Here is a 19,316-nt window from a genome sequence, read left to right on the forward strand (position 1 = left end):
AAATATATTGCATAAGCCACTATACATATTATATATTTTATATATTTTATATATGTTATTTATACATGCTTAAGATGCAGTGTGAAGCCAAGAAGATGCCAGTGGTGGTTCTGTGTTGCTTAGTTCTTACTACCTGGAAAAGACCTTGTTGTTATTGTTGTTTAATACATTATAATAGTGCATTGTTTAATGTATTATTGAGTAGCAATGTCAATATTACATGAGCAGAAAACATATTTCTTCATCTGGTGTTCTTATGGCATGCAGCAAACACATTTTTCTTTTACATATATATATATACACACACACACACACACATACATACATACATCTATATATACATACATATATATATATATATGTATATATATATATATAAAGTGTTTACATCTAAAATGAAGAAATCACCTCTTCAGTAATTTGCTGGAACACAAAGTACTCTTGAGACATTTCATATTTCCTCGCAAGAGCTCAATGGGTTTGTGTGGCTCTTAATCTTCTTCTCAGCCATATGTAAGTTGTGTGTCCTTTCTTGGTTCCATCCATGAAATTAACAGCTCCTGTGCTGCTGTTTAAGTGTTGCCTGGTTCTATGGTCATGCCAGCTGCGACTTGTGGTTGGTTTACTTGACTGCTGCCGGTCAGGCAATAGAGCCTAGCTCTTCCAAATCCCATGTTGTTGCACTGAGCACTCTGCTACCCCTCTGTACCTCTTTGTAAGCCATGGATATTTATATCCATTGAAAGGAAGTCCCTTTTGGATTCTAGTTTTAGTTCCTCTATGGTTTTTTACACCAAATCTGAGAAACTCGGGGATCCTTTGCAGAGGTGCTGAGAACTTACAGCTTATATTGCTTCCAATGTGTCCAGTCAACACTTCCAAAAGATGGAGCAAATCACAGACTGCATCTGAAAATTCAAGTGTGACTGACTTGGCATAGTGTATGTGTGTTAAATCACTGGCAGTGACAGAAAGAAATAGAAAAGCCTTTTGACTCTGAGCATTCTCCTAGCTTAATTTGCTGAGCTGCAGGTGGCTCTGGGTTGTATTTCACTGCTCAGTCTGGCTGAGCCATCATTACTCTGAATAGAAAAAAGTGATCTCAGATCCTGATTCTTTTATGCTGAGTGTTTGGGTTATGGTTCAATACATGACATCTTACTGCTATGATTTTTATAACCAAGTTGCATAAAACCCATGAGAAGGGCTGTTTTTGGAGACTTCTTTCAGTTCTGAATTCCATCAGAACCCAGAAAGTCTAGCAGGAGATTTGGATTTGATTATTTTACTCATTACTTACCCAAAGTCCAGCTGGATACAAATTAGGGTTCAGCTCCTTTCCTAGTGTCGACATATTCCCTTAAATAATATACAAAGTGATAACTGATGTCATAGAGTGTTGATGAAACAAACCCTTCTTTGTCACAGTTTTCCTTATAAAGAGGAAAAGACTTTCTGTAAATGAACTGGGAAGTTCTTGGGAAACTATTTGTTTATCCATTCATTTATGAGAAAAAAACTGATTTTGAAAATTATGAAAAATGTTATTCCATCACTTCTCTATCTGTGCATGTATGGAGTCACTCCTGTGCTCTCTCCTTGCCTGTCCGCATAAGCTCTCTAATTCACAGGGAAAAAGTTTTTTCCCTCCAGAATCTTCTGAGAAACTGGAAGGGACTATGTATGCTCCTTGTTTTCATCCTACCCATGACATGTGGCTTTTACTTCCTTTTTTTTTTCTCACTTCACTGTTTTATTTTTCTTCCATTAGTTAACTGCTTTTGGAACATACTGAAGGTTCTTGCTGTGAATTTCATAGAAAATGCTGATTTAGGAACATGTGAAGGGTACAGCTGGCCTTATATGTTGATTAAAACATATAAAAAAGTATATTGAGCTGATATGAGAGCAACTTCTGATTTTAATCCTGGGAAAAATATGTGCCTATAAGTTCACTAAACTCAGAACAGCCTTAGAACAGCATGTTTTATTTTTGTTTAGGAAAAGTGGGAATTCCCATGATGTTTATAAACATGTGGTGTCATTATGGTTGTTATATCCTAAGTAACTATTGACAAACATCTTTCTCATTTCTGTTGTCAATTCATTTTGTAAAAGAAGATGTATAATTCATGTGTGGAGAGAAGTGTATTACTCTTTTTTGAATTTGTGGAAAATAACATTATGATCCGTCTCTATAACCACCCAGTTATAATTTGTGAAGTAAGGGATTTTTGACTAATTTTTAAACTTCCTAATAGCTTTCTATCATTTGTTACTGCTGTCCTCTAGAGAAACTGTTCCCTTTTAATACAACTTTCTTGGGGATTTTTTTGTTTGTTTGATTGGTTAGTTTGGGGTTTTTTTGAGTTTGTTTGTTTGTTTGTTTGTTTGTATTTGTTTCCTGCTTTTAAACTGAGATTATATTTTGTATATCCAAGACAAAGTGCACAATCACTGGGCTTGAAGTTGAAGGTTACAACTTCTTTCTCTCTCATGTGACATTGAATAGTTGTAACGATGATGGTCTTAATGAGATTTGACAACCTTCTTAATGTGCTCCCTGGTAAAGTCTTACCTGACCCATAGCATGTGTTCATGTGTTAGAAAAAAACCTGCCACCCTCAACTTTCAGTCTTGAAGTGCTGTGAGTCAGAGAACAGAAGTCCAGAAGTGGTAGATCACGTTCAAGGAGCTCTTTGGTTGGCCATCTTTTCCAATCAGAAGATTTGGGTGATCCAGTGTAGCCTGTGCCTATGAAAACAACTGAATTAGGATTATGTGGAACTGATATTTGGTGGAAAGAGGTGGAAATTCCCTATTCACTTCTGAGGAAACTGCTGTTTTGCATAGTTTACCATGAGTTAAAATGATGCTGGCATTTGTGATGAGCCTGTTTGACCAGTCAGCAAAGTTAGAAAGTTAGACAAAATAAGCCTGGTATGACTTTTGAATGTACCCTCAAATACTCCAACTTGAAGCCCAGGAGGGTCAATAAATAACATGGATATTGCAGGCAGTTCTTTGGGTTGTATTATTATTATTATCATCATCATCATTATTTATTTTGTTCCTGTGGAAATGTATTGCTGTGTTTCACCTAATGTGGAGCACCAGTAGTTCCCTTAAATTTGAATTGTACTGCTGCTTTAATGCCTGGAAATGCAACATATACTGTATTCAATTAGTATTACTTATGGCTAAGCATAATAGGTACAGAATAGGAAGAGGCTGGAGATGCACCTTGGCATTTGGACAAAGTAGGATCATTTTTGAGCACGTTGGAAGCAATTCTATGATTCTAAATGTACTTTGCTAAATAGCAATTAGGAGACAAAAAATTATTTGAAGGGGAAAAGGATTACAATTCTAAAGCAAAGTGTAAATTACCCTCTAAGCTCATCTAACCAGACTTTTAGAGCTAGCATAGTTTTGAAAGCAGCTCATTAAACTCCCTTGATTCCATTTCACTTCAAGGGAAGGAAGTCCTTAAGGTCCTCAATGTGTCAGCTTGTGCCATATTGTTAATAATTCTACTGATGATAGTGGCTGTGGTTGATTTTTCTTCTTCATGTTCCAAGGTATGTTTTTGAATTTTTTTGGGAAAAAACCCTCACAAATTTAAAAAACAAACCTGGCAAACAAACCTCCAATACCCCTCCAACCTGAAAAAAAGAAATGCTACATTTTTTATTTATGGGATTAAATTGCATTATTTTATCACACTTAGGTGCTCCCCATTTGTCAGTGGGAAAAGGCTTTGTCTTTGTGGCAGCCAAAACAATATCATGGATATTCCTTAATTTAGTAGTAATTAAAAGCCTGAAAAAAGTGGTGTCTTTCTCCAAATTCTGTAAACAAGATTTGTGGATAATCCCAATAAATTCCCCCAAAAAACATCTTATGCCATGAGACATCTTTCAGTGTGAATGCTGCAGTTGTCTCAAAATGTCTATTCATATAAAGTGCATAGGAAATCTTAATAATAGCTAACATTAATTTTAGAAGGATAGGGAAATTTAATATGAGTCCAAGACCTTTATCCATGTTAATGAATGCCTCCCAAAGCCAATGAGAAAGCACACAGAGTAACATGGGATTGGAAGCAGACTGGAGTCTTTTGTGCTCCAGGTCTTTGGATTTTGTATTTCCTTCTCTCAGCACTCAGAATAAGGCAATACTTCTTTGGGGAGCCAATTAGATAAATATTTGATGCATATTTTTCAACGACTCTTGTTACAGAAGCATTAATTAATTAATTAAAACTTATTCTGCTCCTGTATGTTACTTATATGGGGCTGAAATGTAATACACAGCTCTTATAATATTAAAGTTGAACACGGAAGGGAAGGTTTTCAGTGCTAGTGAAGTGAATGTGATGAAAATATTGGCAAGTTGATGAACTATTTAAGAGGAAATTATGTCTGCATTTTAGAGAGGATTTTGGAGTAGCCCTGTGGGATTTAGGTGTGATTCCATCAGCATTAAAATAATGCTCCATGATAAAAGGTGAAGTAAAATGGCTTTGCTGTCAAAGCTGAAAAGTCGATATTATGAATTCTGTTTTTTAATGATTGTGTTGTGACTTGAATAGATGAATGGGCAGACAGACTCACTCTGTGTGTTTTAATTACCAATCAGACACTTAATGCTCAGCTATGAGGTACCTTAGTCAAAGTGGCTTCCCAGGAATTTAGGGAAAATTGAAAAGATGTACAAAAATCACCAGTGTGTTATCAATAACATTTACAAAGCTCTTAGGCTGGCAGTGGTAAATGTCATCAATTGTCTGTAGATTGGGAAATGGAGGCATCAATATCCTGAATTTCAGATGGTGATAGATTTGGGGTGTACATTCTGGTGGTGTTTACAGTGGGAGCCGAGCCAGAAGCATCCTAGTTTTACTCGTATTTTTAAATAATGCTGTTTCTATCAGGCTTGCCAGGTGGAAATGACCAGTAACTTCCTGAATTTGTGTCTTTCCTTCCCTGTGTGCTCTGTTGAGTTCTGTCAGCTGCTGAAAGAACTACATCCATTTCTAGATGGATTGAGAAGCCCAGAGAAGTGGCTTGTACATCTCTGTCAGGGCATAGCAAGACACTTGCAGGGGAGGAGGAGTGAAAAGTAACAGGAATAACAAAATCATCTGCTTGGGTTGTTCACAGATGATTCCCTGAAAACATTTTTTAATTATCAGTGGTCTTGTTTGCAGCAGCAGTTTTAATCTGCAAATTAAATCCATGGGGATGGTTGGAAGTGCGACACGGGAAACCCTGGGGGATGTCACAGGGCACTGATGACGCTGCTCCAGCCAGAGCGCCTGTAGGGGAAACTGAAGTAGTGATAATTTTTGTAAGCTCTTCAGGCCAGTGCAGTTTTAATAGTTGCAATTTCATGAAAATAAATTGGTAAAATGTGAGGTAGTTTGGAGATTTTGGTCCTGGGATTTGTTGCTTTTCTGACCTTCTAAAGGACAGAAGTCGCACTGCTGTTGATTGGGATGAGGTGCTGTGTAAGGACTGCCCCAAACTGCTGCCAGATGCACCTCAACCTGTTCTTTGTCACAGAAAGAAATCTTGAATTTCTGAGTTTCTTTTGTAGGGAAAATGAGACTTCATTTGCTTTTCTATCCCAGGCCACTGCCTACTTTGTTTATATCAGCACACAGCCCTCCAGGTATCTCTGATACCAAAGGAGTGCCCAGTTCTGCATTCCTGCTGATTGGATAATTGCTCTATGATTCTGCTATTTTTAGAGGTGTTGCTGCTTAGCTATGATTTCAAAAATCATGCACAGGAAAACAGGGAGGTCTTCCTGCACAAATGAGAGATGCTGAGAATTCTCTTTGGGGGTGTATGCAACACTGTAGCTAAGTGCTCCCTGTTTTTAATATTTTGCTTTTATAAATCTATATATTGATTTATATAGTGGTTTATGTTGTTATAAAAGATCTCTGAGCTAAGATGGTATGTCTAAGGTAGTTCTTTTTGCATGTGTTTTTGGCCTGTAAGAAAACATTAAAAGGCACTCCACAAAATGTCATTCACCAGATTCTGCCACAGACTCAGGAATGGATTCCAGCAGAGGAAAATCTGGGGGTATCTCACTATGAAAATTAGTCTTTGAAGGATAGGACTGTCTTATGGGGAAAAAACCAACTGTTTGTGAGAGTAGAGAGTGAGGGGGTGGAATTTGCTGTCTTCTAGCAAATGCAGGAAAAGATAATGTAAATAATGACTCAGGCTTGTGGGATTCTTCTTGTATAGCTTGAAATCTTTTAAGGTCTTCTTTCTTTACTGATTACTCTATTGGTTGTGTGTGTCATTCTGCCCAAATGTGAGTTATTGAAAGGTCTCTTGCTTATGACAGGCCAGCATATTTATCCAGCAAGTGAGACACTGTAGGGAAGGAATTCTCCATTTCCAGTTGCACAAGACAACATTTTATGTTGTCTACATTCTCAAATGTTATATTGTATGTGAGAAGGAGGAATTTTGGAGACAAAACTGGATTCATATTCAATATGTTAAGCATGGTCAGTGAAGGGTCTTTTAAAGAAAAAAATCTAATTTCTCATTAGAAAACACCTCACCCTCTTCAACACAAACTGTTTCCTAGATCCTTTGCAGACCCAAGTTCAAGCAACTCAGTAGCTGTTTCTGTGGATGAGCACAGATTTAGTGGGGAGATGCTGTCATAGAGGACATGATTAATTAACTGTCCCACATGCCCACATCCTGAAAAAACCCTGAAACTGTGATATGTAAGTCTCATAGAATTTGTAATCACAATGTTTACAAAGTGTCTTTGTTGATCATTTACAAAGTCTATCAAATCATAGGACAGGGCAAATAATTCAAAACCATGTCACATAACTGTTTCTGCTCCAGTTGTTCCAGGTCAGCAGTTATTTTGCCGCTAATAGAAAAACAAGGGAAAAAAAAATTAGCAGACTGGCATCAGGCTGCACAGTTTTCCCCTTAATGGTATTGGGAGTTTAGTGACTAAATCCCTATACACAGCAGGGAAAATTTACTCTTTGGGGTGGATTCTTGGTACACAGTGCTGATAAATATGTGCACTCTAGCAAATCACTCATGAGTACAGATATGTGCTCATGGTGATAGGCCAAAGGAAAAATAGTATTAGAACTTTATTTATGTAATATTGTACTGTATTCTGTAGTATTCTGTGGTTTTTGTGCAGTTATTCCAAGTTAGCATTAATGTAACAATGATTTCATCCAAACAGCTGGACAAAATAATTTATTTTGAAGCAGTGCATGGATTTTTATTTATTGTTTTTGTGGGTCTTCTCCTTTTGGTTGGTTGGCCTTTTTTTGTTTGTTTGTTTATGGAAATGGTGGATATTTCTGTTTAGGTTTCATATTAGGAATTAATTCATCAGTTCTCTGCTGGCTTCTCCCTTCACTTCCTGTATGTCTAATAATTTCATAGCATTATAGAATCACTAAAAGGATTCAGACTCATATACTGTATATTTTAAGGAAATTCTTAAGGTGGAGTTAGATGATCTTGGAATTTCATAAGGTGTATAGTGGTAAACAAAATGAACAAAACATGTTTGAGAGAGAATGAGCTACTTGTAATTAAGGGAGAAAATGACTGCACAGCTTTGTAGACTGATATTCCTTCTTTTCTTTGGGAACAGCAACCTTTCTAGGGTGATCATAATGACACCACTCAGAAGCATCCTCCTGATTAACATGGAGGTGAATATTATTTTCCATAGGTTGATGCCAACATTGAGTGCCCTGGAAAATATACCAATATCTTTCTGTTCCAGAGGAGAACAGTGATGTTCACTGAGACATGGTGTCATTTTACCCATTGGGACACAGGGAATTTATCTGCAGGCTTTGTCTACATGTCCATTAAGCTCGGTCCTAGTTTACCTGGTATAATTTAGTAATACAAAGAAAAATTAGCATTGTAGACATACAGAATACATACTCAAGATCTTACAAATACTTAAGGACTCCAAGCTGACTCAAAAGTGCTAGTTCAAACTACTGTTATTTTTCCTTAAATCCTTAAAAATGGGGAAGAATATCCCTACCCATCCTATACGTTTCCTCAAATCACTAAAAGTCTGCTCCCAATGAAACTGATCACAGGATGAGAAGGGTTACTTGTCTTTCCTAATACTTTGAAACAGGGTTTCATCTCCATGCATGTTCCATAAGTCACCTTTAGTTTTTCAGGTATTAGTGTTCCTGGATTTATGTCTAATTGTTTCTCTCCCTTGCTTGCCTCACTCCCATTACCCTCAGTCATTTGTAAATTGTAAAGCCCTGATGCCTGGATATTGCTGGTGTTCCTGTTCTTTTTACAGCTGTCATATTCCATACCTCATTTTACAGGCTTTGAATAATTATTCTTTACTTGCCTCTTAAGATTTTCACATATTCAACTGCCTCTGAACCCTGTTAGGTGATCAGGACAAAGTAGTGTCCTAAAGATCCTGCATCTATGGAAGGTCATTGGAAGGATTCTGCCCCCTTTCTGCACACTCTGGTTAGTGAGACCTATGAAATTTTATATGATATTTTTTGTTATGCAGGTGTTATTTCAGGCTTTGCCCTGTAGCTCTGGCAAACCTGCCTGCTTGTCACTGGTCTCTGCAAGTTCACTGGATAATGTTTACTCTACCTCCAGTGGCACTGCTCAGCTTTCACAGGTCAATGCAGGGTAACTGCTTCCCTTCACCAGTGCTTGACCTGCTCACCTCTGCCTATTCACTGCTGTACCTTCATTCCAGTCTCCTGCAGGACTGCCTGCCTAACCACCACAGACCTCTGCCCTTCCCAGGAAGCTCCATTTCTGTCCACGGTGCTCTTTCTTCTTCACATCCTATACCCATAGCAATCCTGCTACTCCAGTGTGACTGTATTTTCTATGGTCTGTCCTTTTTGTTTTGTCATCCCTTCACTATTCCCTGCTGTCCATCAGCTTCAGACATGAACTCATATCATCCAAGACATCTGAGAAAAAATCTGGGGACTGCTACTTACACGAGGACTTCACACTTCTCACCAGCTTCTCTCTCAAAGACTTCTGTGCAAAGTTTTGTTCCTCCCTTATTCTCTCCTGCTTTAAAGTTATACCATCCTTAAGAAACTGCTCACCCAAAGCTGGCAAAGTTCACCTTTAGCCAGGCACCAAGGTTTGCTCATTAGAGGACTTGCTTTACTTTTCAAGTGTTCTGTTGCTGGAGGCATTTGAGAGCACCATGGTGACGGTATAAGTCACAGCTTGCACCACAGGGGAACCCCAGTTTGTTTTTCACCTGTGAGCCACAGTTCACAAGTGACTCTCCTGGAAAGTATTTGTTGGTTTAGGGATGTTTTGTCACATCTGGCCACCAACTGGCAATCTCTTCACAGAAAAGTCAGCACAAAGAATGCTTTTACAAGATCCAGCTGTAAATTGCTGCTAATTTCCAGATCTTCATAATGCTCTATGAGCATTATCAGATGCACTCTCTGGCAGGACAAACCCCACATATGACTTGCTGGATTATGTTATTAAAGGCAGCTCATCCTAGTAATTAAAAAGTAGGTGTGGTTTTATATAGTGATTGGTACCCCTCCTGAGGTCAGTATAGCTATTCTGCAGTCTTGTCCTGTGCTTCTTGTAATTCTCAACTACCACTATTTCACAAAAGATGGAAATGTAATGAACAGAAAAGCAATTTTGTTAATGTTGTAGAATTTTAAGTACTGCTAAAGACAAATAAGTAGCTCTAAAATCTAGTCATTCAACTTTACATGTCAGTGGCAATTGTCAAAGAAAATGGCTGGCATAAAATTACAGAGCACTCCAGTGTAATTAAAATCACAATAATAAGTGTAGCCAAGGAAATGTATATCAAAAGCTGTAAGCCAAATGCGGGAACTGAGGCAATGGGCATCATCCTGCTACCTGGACCCTTGAAAACAGATGGGACTGTGGAAGAAATGGAAGAGCAGAATCACAGAATTGGTTCAGGTGAGAAGGGACCACAGTGGCTCAGCTGGTCCCACCTCCCTGCTCCAGCAGGGCCATCCCAGAGCACATGGCACAGACTTGTGTTCAGATGGTTCTGGAATACCCAGTGAGGGAGACTCCACACCCTCTCTGGGCAATCTGTTCTGTGATCAGTCACTGCACAGCAAAGGAATTCTTCCTCATGTTCAGGTGGAACTTGCTGGGCATCAGTTCCTGCCCATTCCCCTTGTGCCATTGCTGGGCACCCCCAAGCAGAGCCTGGTCCATGCTCTTCCCCCTCCCTGCACACACTGAAAGACATGGGAGACGTCCCCTCTCAGTGTCTTTTCTGAAGGCTGAACAGCCCCAGCTCCCTCAGCCTTTCATCCTAAGAGAGATGCTCCAATCCTTTCAGCATCTCTGCAGCCTCCACTGGACCCGCTCCAGGAGGTCCATTTCCCTATTGTCCTGAGAAGCCAGAGCTGGACACAGCACTCCAGATGTGCCTACCAGGGCTGAGTAGAGGGGTAGGAACACCTCTCTTGATCTGCTGGTATTTTCTTAGTACAATCCTGGGTGCTCTTTCAAGTACAAACAGGGCAGAATAAACCCCCATAGCCTTATACTTTCCATATCCAAGTATCTGTATTCAGAAGCATGCTCATATAATCACTATAAAGGGGTAGGTGCCTTTGAAAAGCCAAGTTCATCCTGATTCTCAGCTGTATTTATTATAGTCTACTTCTTATAAATGATTATATTTTAGTTACTAATCATAATATAAAGACCAATAAATTATGTAGAATTTTAGTTAGTAAATGTTGCCTGTCAATCTGTTCTGTTCAGTTGATGTCAAAAGGTGCACTGCTTCCATAAATTTGCTCATTTTTTTTTCTCCAGAAAGCTGTGTTTGACAAATACCTCACAATCACATTTAGATCTGTACTTGTTAACTACAGGTAGGCAAAGTGTGCTGGAGTGGAAATGGAAATGGGAAAAGGCCAAGTGGGAGCAGGAGCAGAAGGTTTGAATGGAAAAGTAGTTCCCCTAGAGGCTCAAAGTTCAAGTAGGGGTTTCTAATGTAGATACATATAACTGTGTGTATGTACACTGTGCATGGATATATGTATCTATCTATATATCTATGCTAACATGTGGACTCAAGTGGAATTAAGGCACTTTTTAAACTTTCAGAGTTATGTAAACTTGTGTATGTGTGTTTGTGCTTTTAGTCAAAAGGAAGCATTGCAATTAGTTGTGTTTTTTTTTGTAAACCATCTCTATAAATATTTGAAAAGTGCTAACACATGTTGCAAATATTTAGTGAAGAGTCTTTGTTAAAACAAAATTTAAGAAAGCTCCAAAATAATAATAATATCCTACCAGTATTAAGAGGTCATTTTGTGTATGTGTGAATGTTCCAGTTGAAACCTGTTTCAGCCAAAACATCTCTTCAGTTATCTGTGATTGATGTGTGAATCTTTTGGGAAAAACCCCACTCAACATTTTTAATAGTGAATGCTAAACTTAAAGTTATATTTTTAATGTTTTCACATCATGTGCAAAAGTTATATAACCAGATCTGGATCTATGTGGTTACTGCTATTTATATTACTGTTGGGGTGTACAACAGATGAGAATCCAGAGTGTTCCAAATAAACACGAAAGAAAAAGATGGATTCTGTATGACCAAGGTCATAATTTTAGTGTAAGAACAGGGTAGAGTAGCTAAGAAAAATTGTGGTGTGAGTACAAAGAAACAGTGATATGTACCATTCTCTCAAGCTTGTGCAAATGAGATCTTGATCTGACTGAAGAATTTAATGGTTAAGATATTACAATGCATTTAAACTATCCTTGACCACAAATGGAATATTTGTGTAATAGAAATGCCAGTATGGATTTGTGGTAAGGGAAGGCAAAGACACAATTTTCTATATTGTTTCTTTAGCAAACCAAAGTATGCAGGTAATTTATTGTCGTGACTTAGTCTCCCCATCTCTTATTGTTCACCAATTACTGCTTAAATCTCCTAATTTTTTCCTTGTTTGTTTTTTTTTTGCTCCCAGTTTTGCAGAATAAATCTCTCAGCTCAGAATACTGTCCCTACTGCATGCCAAGAACAAAATGCATCTTGTGATCAGTATTAAACAGACAGAGCCAGTCATTTCCCCTGCAAATAGACCAGAGTTTTGCTTGAGACATCTATGTTTACTGAAGGCTCTTAAAACAAGTGGGGAAAAAAAAAAAGAAGGCAAAACAACCCCTCCCACTTTTTCCTTTTGATCTCAGTCTTGATATTTCCTTTCTTATAAACCGAGAGCTAATGATATAACTTGACATGTGATCACCTCTGTACATGTATGTAACACTTCTCCAGCCATGTCAAGTGTGAATATTTATATATATATATATCTATATATATCTATAGCAGTTTGTTATGAGAATGTGTTCTGATGTTCTTTCTCAAGCAAGCAGCCTCTCAAGTCCTTAGGAGCACACCCTACTGAGGCACTCAAAACTTAGCTTCAGTTTCTGCTACAGAAATGTTTTCCTGTATGTTCACTCTGTGAATGTTCAAAAAGTATGCTCTTAAGATGCAAGATAAGTGTGTGACTCTATCAGGGCTTTAAAAGTGATGGCTACTTTCTGCAGGCCTTAATGATGCTGGTATAAAGAGATTTGGTTTTCCCCATTGATTTCTGAAAACTTTGATTCAGTGCTTGTTGGTTGCTCTCATGACATATAGAAAGACATACACTGGAGACTAAATGTGTTATGGGACAGATCTGAGGATCACAGTTTGTAATGTACAGGAATGATCTGACTTGAGCATCCTCAGCCACTGAGGAGATCTTAAAAATCTCTCCTGAGAGTACCTGGCTTATGCTATGCAAGATTTGATGGAGGGAGGAGATTCTGCCCTTCTGCTCTGGGGACACCCCCCTGCAGAGCTGCCTCCAGCCCTGGGGGCCCAGCACAGCAAGGACATGGAGCTGTGGCAGCGAGGCCAGAGGAGGGACACCAAGATGATCAGAGGGATGGAGCAGCTCTGCTGGGAGGAAAGGCTGGGAGAGTTGGGATTGTTCAGTCTGGAGAAGAGAAGGCTTTGGGGTGACATAATTGTGACCTTGCAGTGCCTGAAGGGAGCCCACAGGGAAGATGGAGAGAGACTATTTCCAAGGGCCTGGACTGACAGGACAAGGGGGAATGGCTTCAAACTGACAGAGAACAGGTTTGGATTGGATATTAGAAAGAAATTCTTCTCTGTGAGGGTGGTGAGGCCCTGGCACTGGTTTCCCAGAGAAGCTGTGGCTGCCCCATCCCTGGAAGTGTTCCAGGCCAGGCTGGATGGGGCTCTGAGCAACCTGGGCTAATGGAAGGTGTTCCTGTCCATGGCAGGGGGTTGGAGCAAGATGATTTTTCAGGTCCCTTCCAACCCAGGTCATTCTATATTCCACGATTTAGGTGTTCTGCCACTAAACATATCCTATTATTAAATCACAGCCTTGCATAGTGTGCATGTGGGTTTATTGCTCAGCCTCCCTTTTGTGAACTTCTAATATTTCTCGGAAAATCAGTATGGTAGAAGTATAGGAAAAATATGGTAGAAACATGATGAAACAAAAGTACAAAAATGTCCACTGTGAGGCAATAAAAGTTTTTGAAAGGCTGTCTATACAGAGTAACAGGTGATTTTCTTTGAGTGAGCTGATGTAAAACAAGCAAAAAGATTTATGGAAATGACAACATATAGAGTACTTCTCATGAGACATAAAATGGATTTTAAGATGTGGAAGATGGAAGGTACTCACAGCTATCAGTGTATAGCACCACTTTTATTACAAAACTCTGGTAATGATTTCCTGTAAACTTCAATTTGTGTGATACCATCAGGTTTGGAATAACAAATCTTACCCTTTTGCTTTGCTAATTCATTTCCCCTCAAGGCATAGAACACTGGCATTGAATCAGGTTAATATTCATATTCTGCATTCTATCTGCTAAGTACATCCCTAGAAGCAATTTGTTCAGCTTTCTACATCAATCTTCATATCTTAATGTCAACCCAAAAGTAAAATCTTACTAAAATATGGGGGGTTTTGCATGACGTTGTGAAATGTATTGGAGAACCTATAACTTCACAGTGTGTTAAGCTTCAGCAAACATTGGTATTGGGACAACATTTGCTGACAGATTATTCTTAGGACTATACCAGAAAATAAACCCCGCATTTCAGTTACAATGATCTGGTGACTGATTTTTTAATAATTCTTCTTTATTTTTTGTGCTACAAAGAAGCAAATTGGCACTTGTATACTCTGACTAGCTGCCATCTTCTTTTTTATTTTCAGAGTAACTCTGAATTTATGGTGGTGCAGATGTGAGCTAAATTTGGTCCATGTAGGTAGTGGCAGGTACAGAGCAGTACTGCTGGGATGGGTGAATGAAGTATGTGCTGTAATAGGTACTCTGCTGATATCTAGTGAATGAGTGCCCTTTGCACCATAATTTTTTGGGAACTGAGTATGTTGAGGTCTGATTTTCAAAACTGTTGATAATCCAGCACATTTTGCAGAGATCACTATAATGTGCTCGGCTAATTAACATTTCTGAAAAGTAATATTTTTGTTTACTGGCTGATTTCAGAGATTACCACACTCCTGTAGGAAGATACTATTTCCAGCCTTGGTACTGTATTTGCTGGTGGTGCTGGGTCTCTTAGAGCTCCAGAAATATTATAAATACTGCACTTTCCATCTGTGAATGAGGTATTTCTTAGACACTGATTCCCAGCCTGTTTGCCAAGCTTCTCCTGATAGTCTCAGCTACAGCATTTCAAGTACCTATATTTTTTGCTTGATGATTTGCTCAGATTTCAGGGCTCTTGCTATTGCTGCCTTATCATCTGCAGAGCCTGCAAGCAATTCACAGAGCTTATCAGTTCCACATTGCATCTGGAGAATGCTTGTGCCTCCCTGGCTGGGAGCTGCTTGTCTAGGTATTGGCATAATCACCAGAAAATGATCCTGTAGTTTGAGAGAGTTCTGTGCATAAAATAGTTGCAATGGTGAAATGTTTAGGAGACAACAGGAATGGTACATAGTTACATTACACTTTTGCTCTGATGTTCTCATGATGGCAGGTACTTTCAATTCAGGTACTATCCCTCCCTTGATGTATTTTGGCTCCCTCATAACCTCCTGGAGAATCTCTATTCCAAAGTCTGGTGTAGTTTCTTCTTGAAATATTTTTCAGTTTTTGCACCCATAAAGTCCTGTGACAGGACAGAGGCATTTACCCACTGCATTGATATCCATGTTATTTTGCTTATTTTCAGTATGGCTTTGGGCTGTCTATCCACACCCCACCTGCTTATCATGCATGAGTTTATAGACTTCTACAATAACTTCCTTAAGTTTCTGAGACAAAAGGTCTTGATCTCCTCAGTGATTCCTCTACAGCTGTCACAGCAAGGCTTTTGTGGAGATTGTTGCCCTCCTCTGAACCTTTTTTTTGGTCTAACTTATCTCTTTGGAGGTGGGCAGATAGGGAATGCACACTGAGTTCAAGATGTGGGTACAGCTATGTTTGAATGGTTTTTTTTCTTAGACACTGTATCTTTCCTAATAGAATGTAATGTTAGCTTTACTTCTTGGCTCTTGCAAAATACTGAGCTCATACTTTTCAAGGGACTTTCTGTTGCAACCCCGAGATGTCTCTGCTGACTGCTACAGGTCAGATCAGAGCCCAGCATCTTGTTATGTGAATCTGGATGTAACCCACAGATATTGCTTTTTGTTTATTTACACTGAGAACTGCTTGGTATTTTTCAGGCTCTTGTTCTTACAAAGCTTTTGTACAGTTTTTAACAGTCTATTTTATCCTTTCCGTCCTGAAAAACTTCATCAGCACCATTTGCCTTCCCACTGCTTATCTTTTTTCAGATGATGTTGTGTAGTGCTTACACTGCACAGCCCCTTTAGTGACTCTTTTTTTTCCAGCAGTGCAGGTTCTCCTCCTACCCAGTCTCCTGAATATTCATCCACCCAGGACATGTTGCCTTATCCAAAATGAGTCACATGATGTCACTGTGTGACTGCCAGTGCTTCTTCTGCATCTCCCCCTGTTTACTCTGAGGCTGTAGCAGTCCAGGGAAGCCCAAATACTTTGATTGGATACCAGGAAACAAGCCCAAATACTTTGATTGTCTTCATCTCAATCCCCATCCAATCAAGCCTCTGCAAAGACAGCCAATGTTCCTTTTACTGCTACTGATCTTTGGGGAGAGGCCTCAGAGGGAAGCACTATCCTGCAAGGGCTTGTAGTTTATGATTAGGAGAACGTACTTGTTAAATGGAATGTATTTGTACAATCTGTTAACACTTTTAAATTAAATAAACCCTCAAAAATGGTTTTCCTAAGAATGATTTGAAATTTAAATTCTTTTAATTATCCCTTTATATGCTTGTTTGTTAATATCCCAGATCAAGGATTGAGTGGTGAAGCAAAATTTTAAGCTTCCATTCCTCTGTTTTTTCAGTTAGGTGTCCTAACTAACACTTTTTAGTTTGTTTTTTTCTCTTTCTCAAAATCCTTTTCTGTCTTGAAATTGAGTCTACTAGAGTGGGGGTTCAATCTCTGTTTCATTAATCCCCCTACTGGTAACATGCCTGTTATCTGGTCTAAAGATTGACTTCCATGATCTTGCTTCTTCATCTGGAAAATTGTTTAGGGTATAAATCTCTGTGCAGATTAGTGTGTCTCATTCCCTCAAGAGGAATTACATTTTGCCCTTTTTTAATGTTAACTCATTGGCCTCGAGAAGTTTGTTGATTTTATTATTGATAATCAAGTTTGATATGATGTATTTTACAGGAGATTGGCTTATTTTCTGGCTGATTTGTCACTGAGTGTAGCCAGGCCAGCTGATGATGTGATTTTCCATTGACACTGCCAAAATGGTAGAGGAGACATGCTCCTCCCTTCCTCTTTGAGACAGTTTGATTTGTGTGTAGGGCTTTCAGTTTTGCATTTTGTTATTATTTCTGGTATTCTTCAGTCTCAGAAGATGTACTGAAATTGTGCTACACTTTCCTAGCAAGAAATTTGTGTCATTGACAATAGGAGAACTTTGCTGATAAAGTTATTCTAAAGAAATAGGGGTGATTTTACTTTATATTTGAAAGTCATGTTTTTCATACTATAGTATTTAATGCTCATGGATAAACATTTGAAAAATAGCAAATAAAGTGCCCTAATTTTTAAATCCAAACTGTGTATTTAGAAAGAATCATACTGAATGACAATCCTGGCATATTTGTTGCTCACCTCCACGGATGTCCTGTCTCAAAGACTGCAGTAATGCACAGGTCTGTGTCTCTTTATTGGCAGACTCACCAATCTATTCTACATTTGTGCTTGAGTTTCTGACAGCTCGTTTTCATTCTGTTATGTGCCATTAAAAATTTCCATCTTCTTCAGAGGACGCACTCCTGTGTTTTTAGGCTTCCTGTATCATCTTCTGTTCAGAGACACTTCCTGTCTCTATATGAATGGGAAGACTTTGGTTGGAAAGGTAACAATGCCATGAAGAAACATTGCAAAGGATTAGCAAAGTGAACTGTTTCATTCCACAGTGCTTTATCTAAGCACTAATGTGTTCTCTTCTATGCTTATACACACTGGTATATTCCTTGACTGGTCATATTCACAGGTGGGACTAAGAGAGCAAAATCAACAGGACATTTACACTGTCACTGTTGGTAGAAATTAAGAAAGAGAAAGGCTAGTTGTCAAATTGTTTAAATTATTACACCTTTGCTTAAGGTCTGAAATCTGGACTCGAACTTGTCTATATACACATACAGGAAGGTAGATTTATAACCTGGAGAAATCATGAAAATAGAAAAAGGAAGGGTTGGCAAAGGTAAAAGAACTACAGTTTTTGAAGGAAACTGTGAAAATTATGAGATGCATAGGATGTAGCCATATTCTTACTTGTTTATTGTATTATCTGAGCACGCCTCAATATATAACATACTTATCTTCACAAATGCCTTTTGATAGAGAGAAATTCCACTATCTTCATTTAATCAGTGACAGAAATTATTTCTCTACATGAGATTGATAACATGAGCAGGGAGTTGCTTTGGACTGGCTTATCCATGTCAATATATTCTGTGTCTTGAGGTCTCACCTGGACTAATGCCCTGCACTTCCTATTTCTTGTGCAGCTGGCACACACTTTGGTATCCGTGCTTTGTGGGGAACTGATTCTGTATCTTGGATACAAAGCTTTAGGGACAGAAAATCACCATCCCTTGCACAGATAGAGATTCAATACATCTGGCACAGAGCACAGACACTTCTGCACTCGCTGTCTGGATCTGGCAGTGCTGTGTCATGCAATCCAGTGCTACCTGTGACGGGGGCCAAGAGCTCAACCCTTGGCTCTGCTTTTGGGAAATGAAGGGGACCAGAGCCCTGTGATAATAACAAGGAATTGCATTTTATTTGTGCTATCACATTGCATTGTTATTCACCTCAATTTCCAGGGATGGCATCAGGAGAGGAGACATTAATCTTGACCAATTGCATTTGCAGACGTGACGGATCCATTTGGTGACGGAATATATGGGAAGATGATGATTTTTACTGAGCTACGAGGACCTGTATTTTTTTCCTGTCTCTACAGGCTGTCTCACTGTTGCTTTCCTAGTGTGGCTGTATTACCAAAGCCAGCAAAAGATGTCTCACTATGTTACCTGAAGCCATTAGAAGTTCCTGTCTGTAGGTGTCTGGTATTTTTCCGTCTATTTAATAATCACTGAAAATGTTTAAACTCTAGTTACTTTGTCTTTTTAAGACGGAAGCTTACATGCTTCAGGTTTTATGAGTTATGCCTTTCCATTTCCTATGTAAATATATATATATTTAAATAATAAGAAAGATCAGCAATTCCTTTCTTATCCCTCATAAAGCAGTTAATAACTTCTTTCACCTTCTTTCTGCCTTTAGTGATTTCATGACGAGGAAATAATGAGAAATACTCACTAAAATGCTGCATTCAGCAACAAATTTTTTATTTACAAAATTCCAAGGAGCAATGTGCTAATTACAAAAAAATCTGATTAAAATTATTGGGTTTGCCCTTTCCATTGTCTTGGTTGTGACTGACAAATACGAATATTATCTTCAGTGCCATATGATTTAACTCATTTTAGAGGTGTCTAAATAAACTTAGTTTCTCTTAGTTATGCTTGTTTGGCCCTGTTTCAGAATGTTCAGCTTTCAGTAAAAAGATTAATCACTTTTTGAATTATC

General features: G+C 38.6%; 1 protein-coding gene across 1 annotated transcript in view; it reads left to right on the forward strand.

Annotated features, from left to right (window-relative positions):
- ANO2 (anoctamin 2) overlaps positions 1-19,316 on the forward strand; it is a 151,927-nt gene that overhangs the window by 762 nt on the left and 131,849 nt on the right. The window lies entirely within an intron of this gene.

The sequence above is a fragment of the Pithys albifrons genome, chromosome 3 (assembly GCF_047495875.1).
Source record: "Pithys albifrons albifrons isolate INPA30051 chromosome 3, PitAlb_v1, whole genome shotgun sequence".
NCBI classification, from domain to species: domain Eukaryota; kingdom Metazoa; phylum Chordata; class Aves; order Passeriformes; family Thamnophilidae; genus Pithys; species Pithys albifrons.